This window comes from Hordeum vulgare, chromosome 2H (assembly GCF_904849725.1).
Source record: "Hordeum vulgare subsp. vulgare chromosome 2H, MorexV3_pseudomolecules_assembly, whole genome shotgun sequence".
NCBI classification, from domain to species: domain Eukaryota; kingdom Viridiplantae; phylum Streptophyta; class Magnoliopsida; order Poales; family Poaceae; genus Hordeum; species Hordeum vulgare.
The window spans coordinates 31,408,356-31,426,085 of NC_058519.1; positions in this window are offsets into that span (position 1 = coordinate 31,408,356).

Here is a 17,730-nt window from a genome sequence, read left to right on the forward strand (position 1 = left end):
CTCCCCGCGCCCGTCCTCCACGCGCCCCTCCTTCCCACGCCCTGCCCACCCGAGTGCCGCCGCCGCCACCACCGGAGCCGCTCCAGCCCACCACCGCCGCGCGGCCGTAGCTCGCCCTCCCCTCCTCCCCCCGCACCTCCTCCCCAACTCCCACTGCCCTCCGCCCCGGCCGCCCACTGCCCCTACGCAGGTAAGGTTTTTTTTTCTTTTTCGCTTTATTTCTTGTTTTTTCTTTTAAATTAGATAGTTAATTTAGATAGTTAGTTTATTTTGTGTTTTTTCTGTTAAATTGGATAGTTAGTTTTTTCTTGTTCTGTTCTTATGTTAAATTAGATAGTTAGTTTATTAAGTAGAAAAAGTAGATAGAAAAGAAAAAAAATAGACAGAAAAAAGAAATGATAGAGGAAGAAGGGTATGGGCCCCAAAAAAGAAATGATAGATTTGCATTTGAAGTAAATGTGCATTTTTGACAGAAGAAGATAGGAGGTGTTGACATAAACCTCATGCATGAAGCATTGATGTAGTTTTATTTGCACCTCTTAGATCTTAGCCTTTTGAGGTTCTGTTGTAATAGAAACATGTATGTTTGCGCTGAATTGTATGTTATGCTCCTACTCTACATGCTTTATCTAGTCAAACTTAGAAGAAAATAAGAGAATAATAAACTAGAATAAGAAAGAAGAAGAAGAAGAAGAAGAAGAAGAAGAAAGAGGAGAGGAGGAGAAAGATAAAAGAAAGAAGAAGAAGAAGAAGAAGAAGAAGAAGAAATAGGAGAGGAGGAGAAAGATAAAAGAAAGAAGAAGAGGAGGAGGAGGAGGAGGAGAAAAAAGAATAATAATAATAATAATAATAAGATGATCAAGAAGAAGAAGAAGAAGAAAAAGAGGAGAGAGGAGAAGAAGAAAGAACAGGACCCCGACCCCCGTCCCACGACGACCGACGCCACCAACCCCTGACCCTCGACCCCCGACCTCCGACGCCACTGACACCCGACTCCCGACCCCCAATGCCCGACACCACTGACCGTTGACCCCCGACTCCACTAACCGCCGACCCCCGACGCCCGACGCCATTGACCCTCGACTCCAGACGCCACTAACCCTCGACCCCCAACCCCCGACGCCCGACGCCACTGACCCTCGACTCCTGACGCCACTGACCCTCGCCCCCGACCCCCGACCCACGACGCCACTGACCTTCGACCCCCGACACCCTACGTACCCTGACCCCCAACACCGGCCCCCGACACCTCTTCGACCTCTTGTTGACCGAAAAGACCCCAACTCCTGACGCCAGTGACCCTCGACCCCCTGACGACACTAACCCCCGACCACCGACACAACTAACCCCCGACCCCCGATGCCACCGACACCCGACACAAACGACCATCAACGCGACCGACACCCGACACCACCGACAATCGACGACACTAAGCCGACGGGGGTCATAGTTTTGTAAATTATGAGTTAGGCCACATATTTTCCGATTATGTTAATTATAAAAACATCATATTTGTGTTGATCGTGTGAATTTGAATGTGCAGTTGTTCGACGACCTCCACGTGCGTTGGACGAGCACCGCCCTTGCGTTTGTTGGTGAGCACAAATGACTTCTCCTCCTACCCCTTAATTTGCTCTGTCCCGGTCTTCGTGCCGATGAAACTTGCTAGCTATAGGTTTCTTCAATCATGAGTATGCGTGACCAGTATGTGTCTCCCATTCGAAAGGGCGGCATCTATAAATATGCATTTCTTTGCATATTTATAACCGCCATCCTTTCGAATTGTCCAACATTATCCATGGACAGCCCGAGTATGTGTAGATTGGGTTTGTTTCCCGGTATGCTGTGCTCCGGATCCGGTGAGGAATTTCGTTAGTGCCTCCCCTATTGTTCTCCGGGTACACATCCTCTCTTCTTATTGCCGAGACGTGTATCAGGAGAACAGCGGGGAGGTGCTGCCAAAATTCTGCGTCGCATCTGGAGCAGAGCATGGGAAAACGAACCCAATCTACACATACTCGGGTGGGATTAGGACCTATCTTTACCTATTAGCGTGTAGGTTGCATGGACGTAATAAAACTGACAAACTTGATTAGCGTATGAATATAGATGATGAATTATATATTTATTTCTTGTGCCCCCATAGGTAGCTAGGCAACATGAGTGATCGTGCTTGGATGTACACTGGTCACCCTAGTCAGAAAGACATGACCCAGGTTAACAAAAACTAGGGGGTTTGTGAGAGCCGCATTTGCAAATGGCCAGCAAAAAACATGGTGCCCCTGTCCCAACTGCGACAACTGGAAAAAGCAGACAGAGTTTGAAATGGGTAAACACCTGCAGAAGTGGGGTTTTACCCCTAATTATACGGTGTGGATTTTTCATGGTGAGTCTAACCAACGTGCCAGAGCTGAGGTGATTCTTCATCGCACCGAAGAGCATGGTACCGGAATTGAAGACATGGTGCAAGACTTTGATGATGCTCGGGATTCGGACGATGAGATGGAGGAATCTGCAAAGGCCTTCTATGAAATGTTGGAGTCTTCAAAATGTCCTCTCCACGAGCAGACTGAGCTTTGTCAGCTGGATGCCATCGCGCAAGTAATGGCTCTGAAGGCTCAATTCAACCTAGGCAGAGAATGCTACGACGCGATGATGACGATATTTGGACGCTTTCTACCCAAAGGCCATGTACTGCCTGCAAACCTGTACCAGTCAGAGAAAATCCTCCGTGTACTTAAGATGCCCTATGAGAAGATACATGCCTGTGAGAATGCATGTGCCTTATTTAGGCTTGAGTATGCGTCCTTGAACTATTGCCCCATTTGCAATTCTTCCAGGTATATTGTGGTAGGCAACGGCATGGGTGAGAAGAATCAGACCAAAATCCCCATTAGTGTTCTTCGGTATCTGCCAATCGTACCAAGACTTCAACGTCTTTTCATGGTCGAAGAGACGGCCAGACAGATGACATGGCACAAATTGGGCAAAAGAACCGAACTAGATGCGGATGGGAACAAGATGCTGGTACACACTTCAGATGGTTTTGCGTGGAAGCACTTCGATGCATTACATAAGGATAAATCGGAAGATCCAAGACAACCTAGAGTTGCCATCAACACGGATGGGTTCAATGTGTATGGTATGACGGCAGCACAATACAGTTGTTGGCCTGTATTTGTCATTCCACTAAATTTGCCACCCGGAGAGATTATGAAAAGAAAGAACATTTTCCTGACATTGATAATTCCAGGGCTGAACTATCCGGGGAAGAATATGAATGTGTACATGCAGCAACTTAAGGATGAGTTGCAAGAAGCCTGGGATAATGGGATCAAGACCTACGACGCGGCTACCAAAACAAATTTCAAAATGCACGTGTGGTACATGTACTCGACGCATGATTATTCGGCGTTTGCGCTATTCGCTGGCTGGTGTGTGCATGGAAGGTTCCCGTGCACCACATGCAAGGCAGCTCTTCAGTTCCGTTGGTTGCAGGCTGGTCGCAAGTATTCTTGCTTCGACATGCATAGACAATTTCTGGATCCTGACCATAAGTTCAGAAAAGACAAGAAGAATTTCATCAAAGGTAGAGTTGTCAAAAACACTGCACCAGCTGCGTTGACAGGCCAACAGACCCTTGATCAGTTAAACGCTCTCGAGCCTGATCCTTTGCGTCCAGGATACTTCAAAGGGTATAATGCGGAACACGCCTGGACTCACAAGTCATGCTTATGGGATCCGCCTTACTTGAAATACCTCCTTTGCCCACACAACATTGACGTGATGCACACTGAAAAGAATATTGCGGAGGCTATTTTTGGTACATTATTCGGCATAGAGGGGAAGTCAAAAGATAATCCTAAGGCTAGAATCGACCTGGAGGCTCTATGTGATAGACCGTTGCAAAACTTGCGACAACGGAAAGGAAAGCAAAGCATAGCGAAGCCAAAGGCATGGTTCAATCTTGAAAGGCCAGCTATGAGGGAAATGCTATTGTGGGTGAAAATGTGGTTGATGTTCCCCGATGGGTATGCTGCGAATATAAAGAGGGGAGCGAGTCTTGAGAAATTGAAAATATTTGGGCTCAAGAGTCATGATTGTCACATATGGATTGAGCGGGTAATGCCGGTGATGTTGCGTGGCTTTATCCCTGAGGATGAATGGCTAGTACTGGTAGAGCTGAGCTATTTCTTCCGTTCTCTTTGTGCGAAAGAACTATCGCCTGGCGTGCTAGATGAAATGGAAGAGTTGGCGCCGGAGTTGATCTGCAAATTAGAAAAGATCTTTCCACCGGGCTTCTTTAATCCAATGCAACATTTGTTTTTGCATCTCCCGACCGAGGCAAGAATGGGGGGCCCGTTCAAAATCGATGGTGCTACTCAACTGAGAGGATGCAGAAGACGCTTCGAGCTAAGTGTAAAAATAAACGTAGAATTGAAGCATCGATGGCCGATGCATTCATTACTGAGGAGGCGGCAAACTTCGTGACAGCACACTACGAAGCCAAAAATCATCATTTGCATAACCCGAAGCCTCGGTACAATGATGGCGATCGAAAAAAGTTCGATCCAACCTCAGCCTATTCAAAGGTAAGCTCGCACCATCCGGTGCTTCGAAAGGGAAATCGTTGGATGTCGAAGAATGGCGGACCATTTCATTGTATATCTTCACCAACCTAACAGAAGTGCGGCCGTACATCGAGTAAGTTCTCGGTAATTTATTGTTCCGCAACTTCTAATTGCTTTGAACTACTCTTATTCCCGGATATTTGATATAGTCAATACGTCGCCGAATTCTCGGATGGAGTGGTCATCGAAAAGGATTCCGTCGAAGAATATGAGCTTCTCACAAAGCATGGAGGCGACTGTCCCGGTTTCATCTCTTAGTTCAAACAAAGGGTAATTAATTACCATTAAGGGCCCATTTGATTTCTTGGTCTAATTTGCGGCTAATGCATCCATTCTTTCGTATTAAACTTGTAGGCTGATGCAGAGTCTATGGACGCCGAGTTGAGACAAGTCGCTAATGGTTTTGACTATAAGGTCCGTTCATTTGACAAATACAACAACAACGGGTATCACTTTCGTACCTTTGGCAAAGAGCTATCTATGCCCGACCTTGTTGGGGAACGTTGCATGGGAAACAAAAATTTTCCTACGCGCACGAAGACCTATCATGGTGATGTTCATCTACGAGAGGGGATTTCCGATCTACGTACCCTTGTAGATCACACAGCAGAAGCGTTAGTGAATGCGGTTGATGTAGTGGAACGTCCTCACGTCCCTCGATCCACCTCGTGAACCGTCCCACGAACCGTCTCGCGATCCGTCCCACGATCTAGTGCTGAACGGACGGCACCTCCGCGTTCAGCACACGTACAGCTCGACGATGATCTCGGCCTTCTTGATCCAGCAAGAGAGACGGAGAGGTAGATGAGTACTCCGGCAGCGTGATGGCGCTCCGGAGGTTGGTGGTGATCTAATCTCGGCAGGGCTCCGCCCGAGCTCCGCAGAAACGCGATCTAGAGGTAAAACCGTGGAGGTATGTGGTCGGGCTGCCTTTGAAAAGTTGTCTCAAATCAGCCCAAATTGCTCCATATATATAGGAGGAGGGAGGGGAGGCTTGCCTTGAGGCTCAAGGAGCCCCAAGGGCTGCGCACCAAGGGGAGGAGGAGTCCTCCTCCAAACCTAGTCCAACTAGGATTGGAAAGTGGAGTCCTTCTCTCCTGTCCCACCTCTTTTTTTCTCTTTGATTTTCTATACTTGGCGCATATGGCTCTCTTGGGCTGTCCCACCAGCCCACCAAGGGCTGGTGCACCACTCCCAAGGTCTATGGGCTTCCCCGGGGTGGGTTGCCCCCCCCCCCCCCCGGTGAACACCCGGAACCCATTCGTCATTCCATGTACATTCCCGATAACTCCGGAAACCTTTCGGTAATCAAATGAGGTCATCCTATATATCAATCTTCGTTTCCGGACCATTCCGGAAACCCTCGTGACGTTCGTGATCTCAACCGGGACTCCGAACAACATTCGATAACCAACCATATAACTCAAATACGCAAAAAACAACGTCGAACCTTAAGTGTGCACATCCTGCGGGTTCGAGAACTATGTAGACATGACCCGAGTGACTCCTCGGTCAATATCCAATAGCGGGACCTGGATGCCCATATTGGATCCCACATATTCTACGAAGATCTTATCATTTGAACCTCAGTGCCAAGGATTCATATAATCCCGTATGTCATTCCCTTTGTCCTTCGGTGTGTTACCTGCCCAAGATTCGATCGTCAGTATCCGCATACCTATTTCAATCTCGTTTACCGGCAAGTCTCTTTACTCGTTCCATACTACAAGATCCCGCAACTTACACTAATTCACATTGCTTGAAAGGCTTGTGTGTGATGTTGTATTACCGAGTGGGCCCCGAGATACCTCTCCGTCACACGGAGTGACAAATCCCAGTCTCGATCCATACTAACTCAACGAACACCTTCGAAGATACCTGTAGAGCATCTTTATAGTCACCCAGTTACGTTGCGACGTTTGATACACACAAATCATTCCTCCGATGTCAGTGAGTTATATGATCTCATGGTCACAGGAACAAATACTTGACACGCAGAAAACAGTAGCAACAAAATGACACGATCAACATGCTACGTCTATTAGTTTGGGTCTAGTCCATCACGTGATTCTTCTAATGACGTGATCCAGTTATCAAACAACAACACCTTGTATATAATCAGAAGACCCTGACTATCTTTGATCAACTGGCTAGCCAACTAGAGGCTTGCTAGGGACAGTGTTTTGTCTATGTATCCACACATGTATATAAGTCTTCATTCAATACAATTATAGCATGGATAATAAACGATTATTTTGACACAGGAATTATAATAATAAATATATTTATTATTGCCTCTAGGGCATAATTCCAACAGTCTCCCACTTGCACTAGAGTCAATAATCTAGCCCTCACATCATCATGCGAATTAAATTGTAATAAATCTAACACCCATACAGTTCTGGTGTTGATCATGCTTTGCCCGTGGAAGAGGTTTAGTCAGCGGATCTGCTACATTCAGATCCGTGTGCACTTTGCATATATTTACGTCCTCCCCTTCGACGTAGTCGCGGATGAGGTTGAAGCATCGTTTGATGTGTCTGGTCTTCTTGTGAAACCGTGGTGTTGGAAATATGCCCTAGAGGCAATAATAAATTAGTTATTATTATATTTCTTAGTTCATGATAATCGTTTATTATCCATGCTATAATTGTATTGATTGGAAACACAATACTTGTGTGGATACATAGACAAAACACTGTCCCTAGTAAGCCTCTAGTTGACTAGCTCGTTGATCAAAGATGGTCAAGGTTTCCTGGCCATAGGCAAGTGTTGTCACTAGATAACGGGATCACATCATTAGGAGAATCATGTGATGGACTAGACCCAAACTAATAGACATAGCATGTTGATCGTGTCATTTTGTTGCTACTGTTTTCTGCGTGTCAAGTATTTGTTCCTATGACCATGAGATCATATAACTCACGGACACCGGAGGAATGCTTTGTGTGTATCAAACGTCGCAACGTAACTGGGTGACTATAAAGATGCTCTACAGGTATCTCCGAAGGTGTTCGCTGAGTTAGTATGGATCGAGACTGGGATTTGTCACTTCGTGTGACGGAGAGGTATCTCGGGGCCCACTCGGTAATACAACATCACACACAAGCCTTGCAAGCAATGTAACTTAGTGTAAGTTGCGGGATCTTGTATTACGGAACGAGTAAAGAGACTTGCCAGTAAACGAGATTGAAATAGGTATGCGATACTGACGATCGAATCTCGGGCAAGTAACATACCGAAGGACAAAGGGAATGACATACGGGATTATACGAATCCTTGGCACTGAGGTTCAAACGATAAGATCTTCGTAGAATATGTAGGATCCAATATGGGCATCCAGGTCCCGCTATTGGATATTGACCGAGGAGTCTCTCGGGTCATGTCTACATAGTTCTTGAACCCGCAGGGTCTGCACACTTAAGGTTCGACGTTGTTTTATGCGTATTTGAGTTATATGGTTGGTTACCGAATGTTGTTCGGAGTCCCGGATGAGATCACGGAAGTCACGAGGGTTTCCGGAATGGTCCGGAAACAAAGATTGATATATAGGATGACCTCATTTGATTACCGAAAGGTTTTCGGAGTTACCGGGAATGTACCGGGAATGACGAATGGGTTCCGGGAGTTCACCGGGGGGGCAACCCACCCCGGGGAAGCCCATAGGCTTTGGGGAGACACACCAGCCCTTAGTGGGCTGGTGGGACATCCCCAAGGGGGCCTATGCGCCAAGAAAAAGAAATCAAAGGAAAAGAAAAAAAAAAGAGGGAGGAAGTGGGAAGGGAGGGGGACTCCTCCCACCAAACCAAGTCCAACTCGGTTTGGCGGGGGAGTCCTCCCCCCTTTGGCTCGGCCGACCCCTTGAGGGTCCCTTGGACCCCAAGACAAGGTCCCCCTCCATCCTCCTATATATATGGAGCAATTAGGGCTGATTTGAGACGACTTTCTCACGGCTGCCCGACCACATACCTCCATAGTTTTTCCTCTAGATCGCGTTTCTGCGGAGCTCGGGCGGAGCCCTGCTGAGACAAGATCATCACCAACCTCCGGAGCGCCGTCACGCTGCCGGAGAACTCTTCTACCTCTCCGTCTATCTTGCTGGATCAAGAAGGCCGAGATCATCGTCGAGTTGTACGTGTGCTGAACGCGGAGGTGCCGTCCGTTCGGTACTAGATCGTGGGACTGATCGCGGGATTGTTCGCGGGGCGGATCGAGGGACGTGAGGACGTTCCACTACATCAACCGTGTTCTCTAACGCTTCTTCTGTACGATCTACAAGGGTACGTAGATCACTCATCCCCTCTCGTAGATGGACATCACCATGATAGGTCTTCATGCGCGTAGGAAATTTTTTGTTTCCCATGCGACGTTCCCCAACAGAGGTGCCGTCCGTTCGGTACTAGATCGTGGGACTGATCGCGGGATTGTTCGCGGGGCGGATCGAGGGACGTGAGGACGTTCCACTACATCAACCGCATTCTCTAACGCTTCTACTGTACGGTCTACAAGGGTACGTAGATCACTCATCCCCTCTCGTAGATGGACATCACCATGATAGGTCTTCGTGTGCGTAGGAAAATTTTTGTTTCCCATGCGACGTTCACCAACAGTGGTATCAGAGCTAGGTTCATGCGTAGATGTCTTCTCGAGTAGAACACAAAAAGTTTTTGTGGGCAGTGATGTGCGTTTTGCTTCCCTCCTTAGTCTTTTCTTGATTCCGCGGTATTGTTGGATTGAAGCGGATTGGACCGACATTACTCGTACGCTTACGAGAGACTGGTTTCATCGTTACGAGTAACCCCGTTGCTCAAAGATGACTGGCAAGTGTCGGTTTCTCCAACTTTAGTTGAATCGGATTTGACCGAGGAGGTCCTTGGATGAGGTTAAATAGCAACTCATATATCTCCGTTGTGGTGTTTGCGTAAGTAAGATGCGATCCTACTAGATACCCCGGTCACCACGTAAAACATGCAACAACAAAATTAGAGGACGTCTAACTTGTTTTTGCAGGGTATGCTTGTGATGTGATATGGCCAACGATGTGATGTGATATATTGGATGTATGAGATGATCATGTTGTAATAGAAAATATCGACTTGCACGTCGATGGTACGGCAACCGGCAGGAGCCATAGGGTTGTCTTTATACTACGTTTGTGCTTGCAGATGCGTTTACTATTTTGCTAGGACATAGCTTTAGTAGTAATAGCATGAGTAGCACGACAACCCCGATGGCAACACGTTGATGGAGATCATGCTGTGGCGCCGGTGACAAGAAGATCGTGCCGGTGCTTTGGTGATGGAGATCAAGAAGCACGTGATGATGGCCATATCATGTCACTTATGAATTGCATGTGATGTTAATCCTTTTAGGCACCTTATTTTGCTTAGAGCGACGGTAGCATTATGAGGTGATCTCTCACTAAAATTGCAAGACGAAATTGTGGTCTCCCCGACTGTGCACCGTTGCTACAGTTCGTCGTTTCGAGACACCACGTGATGATCGGGTGTGATAGACTCAACGTTCACATACAACGGGTGCAAAGCAGTTGCGCACGCGGAACACTCGGGTTAAGCTTGACGAGCCTAGCATGTGCAGACATGGCCTCGGAACACATGAGACCGAAAGGTCGAGCATGAATCATATAGTTGATATGATTAGCATAGAGATGCTTACCACTGAAACTATTCTCGACTCACGTGATGATCGGACTTGAGATAGTGGATTTGGATCATGTACCACTCAAATGACTAGAGATATGTACTTTTCGAGTGGGAGTTCTTAAGTAATATGATTAATTGAACTAATTGTCATGAACATAGTCTAATGGTATTTGCGAATTACGATGTAGCTTACGCTATAGCTCTACTGTTTTTATATGTTCCTAGAGAAAATTTAGTTGAAAGTTGATAGTAGCAAACTTTGCAGACTAAGTCTATAAAACCAAGGATTGTCCTCGTTGCTGCGCAGAAGGCTTATGTCCTTAATGCACCACTCGGTGTGCTGCACCTCGAGCGTCGTCTGTGGATGCTGTGAACATTCGACATACACGTTTCTGATGACTACACGATAGTTCAGCGCAAAATACTTAAATGGCTTACAAGCAAGGCGCCGAAAACGTTGTAAAACGTCACGGAACATAAGTGATGTTCTAAAGAGATGAAATTGTGATTTCATGCTTGTGCCCTTGTTAAGAGGTACGAGACCTCCAACAAGATTCTTTGTCCACAAAGTAAAGGAGAAAATCTCAATCGTTGAGTGTGTGCTCAGATTGTCTGAGTACGACAATCACTTGAATCAAGTGGGAGTTAATCTTCCAGATGAGATAGTGATGGTTCTCCAAAGTCACTGCCACCAAGCTGTGAGAGCTTCGTGATGAACTATTACATATCAAGGATAGATACAATGATCCTTGAGCGATTCGCGATGATTGACACTGCGAAAGTAGAAATCAAGAAGGAGCGTCAATAGTTGATGGTTTGTAAAACCACTAAGTTTCAAGAAAGGCAAGGGCTAGAAGGGATACTTCGTGAAACGGCAAAACAGTTGCTGCACTAATGAAGAGACCCAAGATTAAACCCAAACCCGAGACTAAGTGCTTCTGTAATGAGGGGAACAGTCACTGAGGCGGAGCAACTCTAGATACTTGGTAGATAAGAAGGCTGGCGAAAGTCGAAAGAAGTGTATTTGATATACATGATGTTGATGTGTACTTTACTAGTACTCCTAGTAGCATGAGGGTATTGGATACCGGTTCGCTTGCTAAGTGATTAGTAACACGAAATGAAAGCTAGGGCATAAACGGAGACTAGCTAAAGGCGAGGTGACAATACGTGTTGGAAGTGTTTCCAAGGTTGATATGATCAAACGTCGCACGCTCCCTCTACCATCGGGATTGGTGTTAAACCTAAATAATTGTTATTTGGTGCTTGCGTTAAACATGAACATGATTGGATCGTGTTTATTGCAATACGATTATTCATTTAAGGAGAATAATGGTTACTCTATTTTCTTGAATATTCACCTTCAATGGTTTATTGAATCTCGATCGTAGTGTTACACATGTTCATGATATTGGCGCCAAAAGATACGAGTTAATGATGATAGTACCACTTACTTGTGGCACTGCCGCTTGAGTCATGTTAGTATAAATTGCATGAAGAGGCTCCATGCTGATGGATCTTTGTACTCACCTGATTTCGAATCACTAGTGACATGCAAATCATACCACATGAGCAAGGCCTTGTTTTCATTGAGATGAAATAAGATAGTAACTTGTTGGAAGTGATACATTTTGATGTATGCAGTCCAATGGGTGCTGAGGCACGCAGTGGATATCATTATGTTCTTACTTCACTGACAATTTGAGTAGATACTGGAGTATTTACTTAATGAATCACAAGTCTGAAATGTTGAAAAGTTCAATTCCGTTTCAGAGTGAAGTTCGTCGTAACAAGAGGATAAACTGTCTACGATATGATCATAGAAATGAATATCTGAGTTACGAGTTTTGGTACGTAGTTAAGACAATGTGGAAATTGTTTCGCAGTTCATGCCACCTGGAACATCATAGTGTGATGATGTGTCTAAACGTCATAGCCACGCACTATTGGGTATGGTGCATGCTATGATGTCTCTTATCGAATTACCACTATCGTTTATGGGTTATGCATTAGAGACAACCGCATTCACTTTAAAATAGGGCACCGCATATTTCCGTTGAGATGACACAGTATAGAATAAGGTTTAGAGAAATCTAAACTGTCGTTTCTTGAAAGTTTGGGGCTTCGACACTTATGTGAAAAAGTTTCAGTCTGATAAGCTCGAACCCAAAGCGGATAAATGCATCTTCATAGGATATCCAAAACAGTTGGGTACATCTCCTATCTCAGATCCGAAAGCAAAGTGTTTGTTTCTAGAAACGGATCCTTTCTCGAGGAAAGGTTTCTCTCGAAAGAATTGAGTGGGAGGGTAGTAGAACTTGATGAGGTTATTGAACCATCACTTCAACCAGTGTGTAGCAGGGCGCAGGAAGTTGTTCCTGTGGTGCCTACACCAATTGAAGTGGAAGCTGATGATGGTGATCATCAAGCATCGGATCAAGTTACTACAAGCCTCGTAGGTTGACAAGGTCGCGTACTACTACAGAGTGGTACGGTAACCCTGTCTTCGAGGTCATGTTGTTGAGAAACAGTGAACCTACGAGTTATGGAGAAAGCGACGGTGGGCCCAGATTCCGACAAATGGCTGGAAGCCATGAAATCCGAGAGAGGATCCATGTGTGAAAACAAAGTGTAGACTTTGGTAGAACTACTTGATGGTCATAGGACTATTGAGTAAAAATGGATCTTTAAAAGAAGACAGACGATGATGGTGATAAGTCACTATTAAGAAAAGCTCGACTTGTCGCAAAGATGTTTTCGACAAGATCAAACAGTTGACTATGATGAGACTTTCCCACTCGTAGCGATGCTAAAGGTCTGTTAGAATTATGTTAGTTGTTGATGCATTATTTATGAAATATTGCACGTAGGATGTCAAAACATTGTTTTCTCGACGGTTTCCTTGAGCAAACATTGTATGTGATACAACCAGAAGGTTTTGTCGATCCTAAAGATACTAGCAAGTATGCAAGCTCCAGTGATCCTTCAATGGACTGGTGCAAGCATCTCGGAGTTGGAATATACACTTTGATGAGATGATCAAAGATTTTTGGTTTGTACAAGGTTTATGAGAAACTTGTATTTCCAAAGAAGTGAGTGGGAGCACTATAGAATTTCTGATAAGTATATGTGGTTGACATATTGTGGATCAGAAGTAATGTAGAATTTCTGTAAAACATACAAGGTTGTTTGAAAGGAGTTTTCAAAGGAATACCTGGACTGAGCTACTTGAACGTTGAGCATCAAAGATCTATGGAGGTAGATCGAAAGCGCTTAATGGAAGTTTCAACAAGATGCATGCCTTGACAAGTTTTTGAAGGAGTTCAAAATAGATCAGCAAAGAAGGAGTTCTTGGTTGCGTTGTGAGGTATGAATTTGAGTAAGACTCAAAACCCGACCCCGACAGAATAAAGAGAATAGACGAAGGTCGTCTTCTATGCCTTAGCCGTAGAATCTAAAGTATGCCATGCTGTGTACCGCACCTGATGTGTGCCTTGACTCAAAGTATGTTGAGAGGTACAGAGAGTGATCCATGATTGAATCACTAGCAGCGGTCAAAATTTATCCTTAGTAACTAATGGACTAAGGAATTTTTCTCGATTATGGAGGTGGTTAAAGAGTTCGTCGTAAAAGGTTACGTCGATGCAAGCTTTGACACTAATCCGAATAACTATGAGTAGTGAAACGGATTCATATAGTAGAGTAGATATTTGGAGCATTTCCGAATAGCACGTAGTAGCAGCATCTATAAGATGACATAAATATTTGTAAAGAACACACGGATCTGAAAGTTTCAGAACCGTTGACTAAAACCTCTCTCACGAGCAAGACGTGATCAGACCCCATAACTATATGGGTGTTGGATTCGTTGGAATCACATGGTGATGTGAACTAAATTATTGACTCTAGTGCAAGTGGGAGACTGTTGGAAATATGCCCTAGAGGCAATAATAAATTAGTTATTATTATATTTCTTAGTTCATGATAATCGTTTATTATCCATGCTATAATTGTATTGATTGGAAACACAATACTTGTGTGGATACATAGACAAAACACTGTCCCTAGTAAATCTCTAGTTGACTAGCTCATTGATCAAAGATGCTCAAGGTTTCCTGGCCATAGGCAAGTGTTGTCACTTGATAACGGGATCACATCATTAGGAGAATCATGTGATGGACTAGACCCAAACTAATAGACGTAGCATGTTGATCGTGTCATTTTGTTGCTACTGTTTTCTGCGTGTCAAGTATTTGTTCCTATGACCATGAGATCATATAACTCAGGGACATCGGAGGAATGCTTTGTGTGTATCAAACGTCGCAACGTAACTGGGTGACTATAAAGATGCTCTACAGGTATCTCCGAAGGTGTTCGTTGAGTTAGTATGGATCGAGACTGGGATTTGTCACTCCGTGTGACGGAGAGGTATCTCGGGGCCCACTCGGTTATACAACATCACACACAAGCCTTGCAAGCAATGTAACTTAGTGTAAGTTGCGGGATCTTGTATTACGGAACGAGTAAAGAGACTTGCCAGTAAACGAGATTGAAATAGGTATGCGGATACTGACGATCGAATCTCGGGCAAGTAACATACCGAAGGACAAAGGGAATGACATACGGGATTATATGAATCCTTGGCACTGAGGTTCAAACGATAAGATCTTCGTAGAATATGTAGGATCCAATATGGGCATCCAGGTCCCGCTATTGGATATTGACCGAGGAGTCTCTCGGGTCATGTCTACATAGTTCTCGAACCCGCAGGGTCTGCACACTTAAGGTTCGACGTTGTTTTATGCGTATTAGAGTTATATGGTTGGTTACTGAATGTTGTTCGGAGTCCCGGATGAGATCACGGACGTCACGAGGGTTTCCGGAATGGTCCGGAAACGAAGATTGATATATAGGATGACCTCATTTGATTACCGGAAGGTTTTCGGAGTTACCGGGAATGTACCGGGAATGACGAATGGGTTCCGGGAGTTCACCGGGGGGGGGGTGGGCAACCCACCCCGGGGAAGCCCATAGGCCTTGAGGGTGGCACACCAGCCCTTAGTGGGCTGTTGGGACAGCCCAAAAGGCTCTATGCGCCAAGGAGAAGAAAATCAAGAGAGAAAGGAAAAAAAAGGAGGAGGTGGGAAGGAAGGGGGACTCCCTCCCAGCAAACCTAGTCCAACTCGGTTTGGGGGGGGGAGAGTCCTCCCCCTTGGACTCGGCCGACCCCCTTGGGGCTCCTTGAGCCCCAAGGCAAGGTCCCCTCCCTCCCACCTATATATACGGAGGTTTTAGGGCTGATTTGAGACGAGTTTTCCACGGCAGCCCGACCACATACCTCCACAGTTTTTCCTCTAGATCGCGTTTCTGCGGATCTCGGGCGGAGCCCTGCTGAGACAAGGTCATCACCAACCTCCGGAGCGCCGTCACGCTGCCGGAGAACTCTTCTACCTCTCCGTCTCTCTTGCTGGATCAAGAAGGCCGAGATCATCGTCGAGTTGTACGTGTGCTGAACGCGGAGGTGCCGTCCGTTCGGTACTAGATCGTGGGACTGATCGCGGGATTGTTCGCGGGGCGGATCGAGGGACGTGAGGACGTTCCACTACATCAACCGCGTTCTCTAACGCTTCTGCTGTACGGTCTACAAGGGTATGTAGATCACTCATCCCCTCTCGTAGATGGACATCACCATGATAGGTCTTCGTGTGCGTAGGAAAAATTTTGTTTCCCATGCGACGTTCACCAACACGTGGTTCCTTTGCTAAGGCAATGGCACCCGTGTTGTCACAGAACAAGGTTATTGGATTCAGTGCGCTTGGCACCACTCCAAGATCCGTCATGAACTGCTTCATCCAGACACCCTCCTTAGCCGCCTCCGAGGCAGCCATATACTCCGCTTCACATGTAGAATCAGCTACAACGCTTTGTTTGGAACTGCACCAGCTTACTGCACCCCCATTAAGAATAAATACGTATCCGGTCTGCGACTTAGAGTCGTCCGGATCTGTGTCAAAGCTTGCATCGACGTAACCCTTTACGGCGAGCTCTTCGTCACCTCCATACACGAGAAACATCTCCTTAGTACTTTTCGGGTACTTCAGGATATTCTTGACCACTGTCCAGTGATCCACTCCTGGATTACTCTGGAACCTGCCTGCCATACTTATGGCCAGGCTAACGTCCGGTCTAGTGCACAACATTGCATACATGATAGATCCTATGGCTGAAGCATAGGGGACGGTGCTCATATGCTCTCTATCTTTATGAGTTGCTGGGCACTGAGTCTTACTCAATCTCGTACCTTGTAAAACTGGCAAGAACCCTTTCTTGGACTGTTCCATTTTGAACCTTTTCAAAACTTTATCAAGGTATGTGCTTTGTGAAAGTCCTATCAGGCGTTTCGATCTATCCCTGTAGATCTTAATGCCTAGAATGTAAGCAGCTTCTCCTAGGTCCTTCATAGAGAAACTTTTATTCAAGTAATCCTTTATGCTCTCCAAAAACTCTACGTTGTTTCCAATCAGCAATATGTCATCCACATATAATATTAGAAACGCCACAGAGCTCCCACTCACTTTCTTGTAAATACAAGATTCTCCAACCACTTGTATAAACTCAAATGCTTTGATCACCTCATCAAAGCGTTTGTTCCAACTCCGAGATGCTTGCACCAGTCCATAAATGGATCGCTGGAGCTTGCACACCTTGTTAGCATTCTTAGGATCGACAAAACCTTCGGGTTCCATCATATACAACTCTTCCTTAAGGAAACCGTTAAGGAACGCCGTTTTCACATCCATCTGCCAGATTTCATAATCGAAAAATGCAGCTATTGCTAACATGATTTTGACGGACTTAAGCATCGCTACAGGTGAGAATGTCTCATCGTAGTCAACTCCTTGAACTTTTGGAAAAACCTTTTGCCACAAGTCGAGCTTTATAAACGGTCACATTGCCGTCAGCGTCCGTCTTCTTCTTAAAGATCCATTTGTTCTGAATAGCCTTGCGGCCCTCAGGTAGTACTTCCAAAGTCCACAATTTGTTTTCATACATGGATACTATCTCGGACTTCATGGCCTCCAGCCATTTGTTGGAATCTGGGCCCACAATTGATTCTTCATAATTTGTAGGTTCATTGTTGTCTAACAACATGATTGACAAAACGGGATTACCATACCACTCTGGAGCAGCACGTGGTCTCGTCGACCTGCGTGGTTCGATAGGAACTTGAACCGGAGTTTCATGATCATCATCATTAACTTCCTCCTCAACCGGCGTCACAACGACAGGGGTTTCCCCTTGCCCTACGCCACCATCCAGAGGGATGAGAGATTCGACAACCTCATCAAGTTCTATCTTCCTCCCACTCAATTCTCTCGAGAGAAACTCCTTCTCGAGAAAAGCTCCGTTTTTAGCAACAAACACTTTGCCCTCGG